Source organism: Triticum dicoccoides, chromosome 6A (genome assembly GCF_002162155.2).
Source record: "Triticum dicoccoides isolate Atlit2015 ecotype Zavitan chromosome 6A, WEW_v2.0, whole genome shotgun sequence".
Lineage (NCBI taxonomy): Eukaryota > Viridiplantae > Streptophyta > Magnoliopsida > Poales > Poaceae > Triticum > Triticum dicoccoides.
This window is the reverse complement of record NC_041390.1, coordinates 252,735,258-252,741,257: the sequence shown is the minus strand read 5'-3', so window position 1 is coordinate 252,741,257 and position 6,000 is coordinate 252,735,258.

The following is a 6,000-nucleotide window of genomic DNA, read 5'->3' as shown; positions in this document are numbered from 1 at the left end:
GCAACCCAACTCCCTCCTCTTAAAACTGTAGTGGGTAAGCATTCAAACCCTTTTTCAAATGCGTTGCAAATCTTGAATAAGATGCTAAACCTTTTTTAATTTTGTTTGCAGAGCCAAAGCCAGACCCAGCAAGAAAGCTTGGGTCAACAATCCGTCAGAAGACCAGGTGGTTTTTGAAGAAGAGCAGATAGGTGAACTGGACCAAACTCGTGAACCGGGAGGTCCTCATCCTGAAGCTTCCTTTGATGAACCTCCCCTTCAAGACCAGGATATTGATGAACAACCAGAAGCTGATCTTGCTGTGCCTGACACTGAACCGGCAGCTCCAAACCGGGCTAGTCCGGTGAGAGATACTGATACTCCATCATCACCCGCAAAAACTGCTGAAGGCCAAGGAGATGATGTTATCATTACTGGCATGGGCCACAACTCTCCTGGCCATCCTGTAATCTTGGCCCAACATAGTGCCAAAGAAGAGCGTGCTGCCAGGGAAAAGGGTAAATGGAGCACTAACTTATCAAGCTATGCTCATCTCAGTGCTGAAGAACTTCACTTCGGTTTTTTAAATCGTCCGCACTCAAACCGTGACTATGAAGCCGGTTTGGTGAACCTGACGAAGGAACGCTATGAGGTATTTTCATCTCCCTTTATTTCTTGATTCCAAAGTTGAAACACTAGCCCAAGTAGCCCCCAAGGGCCGTTTTATGATGTTAATCTTAAACCGGGACTTTGTAATACTTTAATCCTCTCCTTCTGACCCTCAAAATGTCAGGTCCTTAGTGAAAATAAAACCGATACTTTACCAATGAAATTATGTAGCTTTCCTCAGTTAGCCCCCAAGGGCCGGTTTAGCTTTGCGAGGTCATCCGGGTCTTGAAATCCACGCATCCGTTTTGAACGGATGTACATTAGCCCCCAAGTGTCAAGGATAATGCTTGCATTGTTCTGGAGACTTGTAAAAGATGTATTGATAATAGAGCAAATAGGCATTAGCCCCCAAGTACGAAGTGCATAACTTGTTATATGCTTAGTACTTAGAAAAAATACATATCCTGTTGTTGACATATCTTCGCTGTTACAGGCCGAGCTAAGCAATATAGATGCCCGAACCGCTGATTTGCAAGAGAACGTGAAGTCCCAACAAGCAGAGGCTGTGAAAGCCAAGGAGGAGCTGACCAAAGCCCTAACAGCTATGGAAAAGCTAAAGGAGTCTTTTAACAAGGAATGTGCTGACTGGGAAACTGAAAAGGCCGGTTTAACCAAAAGAGCTGAGGATGCCGAAGCAGCCCTGAAGCCAGTTGTAGATGAACTAACTGGTTTGAAGCGGCAAATCAACGCCATAACGTCCCCTGTATTTGGTAAATATCTCCTTATGCTGTTTGTCCAATTCATGAGATCTTATTGTTTACCAGTTGGGCTGATATTAGACCATGACAGGCACTCGTATTACTCATCTGGGCGCTGATATGCGGATGAAGCTTAAAGCGGCTTACACCTTAATAGAACAACTTTACCCTAGATCCCAGCGTGCTATATGCACTACAGCCTACAATAAACCGACACCAACACTGATAAAAGAAACCCTTGGGAAGCTGGCCATGCTACTAGCCCGGATTACTGAACCGAAGAAGGCAGCTGCAAGAGCAGGAGCGCTGAACGCACTAATCCGGGCCAAAGCATGGATTCCGGATCTTGAAGTGGATGACATCATTAAAGAATATCCAGGTGTGAAAGAGGACGGTTCAAACTTCGACAATGATGATCTCCGAAGGCCGACAAAGGAGATGCGTCCAATAGCGAGCAAACTGGCAGAAGACACAGATTTATCTCATTTCCAGCCGGCTTATGACGCTCAAGGGAAGAGACAGCCTGCCGAAATCCATGAAGTCGAAGAACTTGTGCCTCCAATCCGTAAGCATACTTACGCTCCTGACATTAACCCCTCCAGCCTTATCCATGAAGAAGCCGTGTTTCAAGCTTTAACCAGAATCGATTGGTCAATGGTTGATTTCCAGCGTCTGGGGAGGGATGAGGAAGAAGTGATTGCACCAAATGATCCTCAACCGTCAAATCGTCCAGACGAAGCATCTTAAACCGGCAGCCGGTTTACCAGCTATTGTGTGCCACTGCTTAGAAACAATTATTCAATTGGAGCTATGTTGAAGCTTCTTGTAATAGGATAGCAAAAAAACCCTTTATCTGTCATGCCATCGAGCATGTGTTGTGGTGCTTTGACATTGTGAAAACTTGCTCCACTTTTTGGGATCTATTTATGCATAGCCCATGATGATTTGTGTTCCTGGATACAAGAACTTGAAAGTGTCCTAGTGGTTTACCACTGGACGGGTCATGATGCCCAAACATAGACAATACTTGGATGGATAATCAAAGTGTATATAAAAAAATAACATCTGCAACATACCTCGTTGGCTGACCAACTGCTTGTATGGTAAAGGTGTAAACACCAATCCGGAGCATTGATAACTCCATCCTTAATTGGCCGAATTATGATAATAAACCGTACCGGGATATAACAAACACCGGGTTTTCCTTATAACACTGGCGACTTGTCAGTCAAAACCAGACCGGGTTAATGAACGCCGGATTATAACTGATCATGTACTGACAACGAAGCACTGAAAGTCATGCCGGTTTGTAATGAACACCGGTTTGTCAGAAAAATGTTTATAAATCCTTCATCATAAAAACAGCAAAAACAACAGAAATATGCAAGGCTTTTCATGGGCTGCCAGGCCCTAAATCGAGGCTTTTCATGGGCTGCCAGGCCGCTGAGTTAAACCATTTTGCAAAGCCTTTTAAGATGGACCTCAATCTTTAACCAATCACTGTTTTAACTTTGACAAGTTCAGGGTCCATGAGATTGACTTGTCAAACGTTCGATGGGTCATACCAGGTTTACCTGGTACTTAAAGAGGTAGGATAACCCGGGGTTTTAGGTGAATACACCTGGCTTCCAAGCCTGGCTTGATAGCCTATTACAAGGGTTCAAAACTCATTGTTCTTTGAGAAGAAAAGAGCCCCCAGGTAATATGTGAGCTGTGCTCGGTGGATACCTATGTTTGAGCCGTGCTTAATGCAACCGACCCTCTTTGGTTCCACATAATTTCCTTTTGGCTTAACGCCTATCAAGAGATGTAGCTATGGTGTGATAACAACCAAGCCCCCTAGTGATATCCCTTTGTGGTTTCAAACCGATCAAGAGGTGTAGCTATGGTTCAGATATGACCAAGGCCCCTAGTGATTTTCTTTATATCCGTGCGGCTGCAGAGACCGGTTTAACAAAACTCCGCTTTGCCAGTAGAAACTCTTGTAAGCACACACATGATGTAAAAAGAACAGAGAGCCCGCTTTATTCGGGGCTCTGGTTTAATATATAATATATACATTGTCATAAATATGTACATATGAAGAGCTCGTGGCTCAAGTATAGTAAGGCCGAAGAAGAGCTATATTCCACGGCCGCTTGGTCTCCTCCTCCGATATACGTGAGTCTTTGTGCTCTCAAACATCAATGAGGTAGTATGACCCGTTGTGTAGATTCTTGCTGACCAAAAAAGGTCCTTCCCAAGGTGGGGATAATTTGTGCATATCAGTCTGATCCTGGATGATCCGAAGCACCAAATCGCCCTCTTGAAAGGTTCTGGTTTTAACCCGGCGGCTGTGATAACGTCGGAGATCTTGTTGATAAATCGCCGAACGTGCTACTGCAAGATCACGCTCCTCATCTAATAGGTCCAGTGAGTCCTGGCGTGCTATCTCATTATCAGCTTCAATATAAGCTGCCACACGGGGCGAGTCGTGACGTATGTCACTAGGAAGAACTGCTTCCGCTCCATAAACCATGAAGAAAGGCATGTAACCCGTAGATCTGTTGGGTGTCGTGTTGATGCTCCATAACACAGAAGGTAACTCGTCAACCCAACAACCCGGTGTCCGTTTCAAAGGAACCATAAGCCGGGGTTTAATACCTCTCAAAATTCCTTGATTTTCCCTCTCCGCTTGACCATTAGATTGGGGGTGAGCCACCAATGCTATATCAAGCCAGATGTGCTCACGTTGGCAAAATTCCTCCATCTCTCCCTTTGATAGATTAGTAACATTATCTGTTATAATACTGTGTGGAAAGCCAAACCGGAATATCACCTTTTTGATGAATTGAACCGCTGTGGCCGCATCACACTTACTGACTGGCTCTGCTTCCACCCATTTGGTGAATTTGTCAACTTCCACTAATAAGTGGCTCTTTTTGTCCTTGGAGCGCTTAAAGGGTCCAACCATATCAAGCCCCCAAGTCACAAACGACCACATTATTGGAATCATCCTCAAATCCTGAGCCGGAATATGAGCACGGCGTGCGAATTTTTGACAACCATCACATCTTTTGACTAAATCCTCCGCATCAGCATGAGCTGTTAACCAATAAAAACCATGGCGAAAAGCTTTAGCTACCAAAGACTTTGAACCGGCGTGGTGACCACAATCCCCTTCATGGATTTCTCGCAAAATCTCACAACCCTCTTGAGGAGAGACACAACGCTGAATTGCCCCTGAGACGTTGTAACGATGTAACTCTCCGTTGAGTATGGTCATTGACTTGGAACGCCGGATTATCTGCCGGGCCGATGTTTCATCCTCCGGTAACTCGCCCCGGTTCATGTAAGCCAGGTATGGGATTGTCCAATCCGGTATGACATGCAAAGCTGCCACCAATTGAGCCTCCGGGTCAGGAATAGCCAACTCCTCCTCTGTTGGTACCTTGACCGACGGATTATGCAGCACGTCAAGAAAAATATTTGGTGGGACCGGTTTACGCTGAGAACCAAGGCGGCTTAAACCGTCTGCCGCTTCGTTCTTTCGCCAGTCTATATGGTCCACCTGATAACCCTTGAAGTGATCAGCCACTGTGTCCACCTCTCGTCGATATGTAGCCATGAGTGGGTCTTTAGAATCCCAAGTGCCAGACACCTGTTGAGCCACCAGATCTGAATCCCCAAAGCACTTAACCCGGCTTAAGTTCATCTCCTTAGCCATCCGAAGACCATGGAGCAAGGCCTCGTACTCAGCTGCATTGTTAGTACAAGGGAACATTAAACGGAGGACATAACAAAACTTGTCACCTCATGGGGAAGTTAGTATGACTCCAGCCCCCGAGCCCTCCAACTGTTTGGATCCATCAAAGTGAATAGTCCAATACGTGTTATTTGGCTTTTCCTCAGGTGCCTGCAATTCTGTCCAATCATTGATGAAGTCCACGAGTGCTTGGGCTTTAATTGTTGTGCGAGGTATGTATTTGAGCCCGTGAGGTCCAAGCTCAATAGCCCACTTGGCAATCCGGCCAGTTGCTTCTCTGTTTTGAATGATATCTCCCAGAGGGGCTGAAATGACCACTGTGATAGGATGACCCTGAAAATAATGTTTAAGCTTCCGGCTTGCGATAAACACTCCATACTCCAGCTTCTCCCAATGTGGATACCTCTACTTTGATTCAATGAGCACCTCACCGATATAATAAACCGACCGTTGATCCGGATATTCCTTTCCAGCTTCCTTGCACTCCACCACAATATCCACGCTAACAGCTCGGGCATTAGCAGCCACATACAACAATAAAGGCTCTTTATCGATCGGGGCTGCAAGAACAGGCGGTTCAACTAAGTGCCTCTTCAGATCCTCAAATGCTTTGTCAGCCACCTCGCTCCAGACAAATTCATCTGTTTTCTTTAGCATCTGATATAAAGGGATAGCCTTCTCCCCAAGATGACTGATAAACCGGCTCAAAGCCACAATCCAGCCGGCCAAACGTTGACCGTCATTGATATGCCGGTTTAGCCAAAGATGTAATTGCTGAAATTTTTTCCGGATTAGCCTCAATGCCTCTGTTTGACACCAGAAAACCCAAGAGTTTGCCTGCCGGGACACCAAAGACACACTTTTCCGGATTGAGCATCATCTTGTAAACCCGGAGGTTGTCAAAGGTTT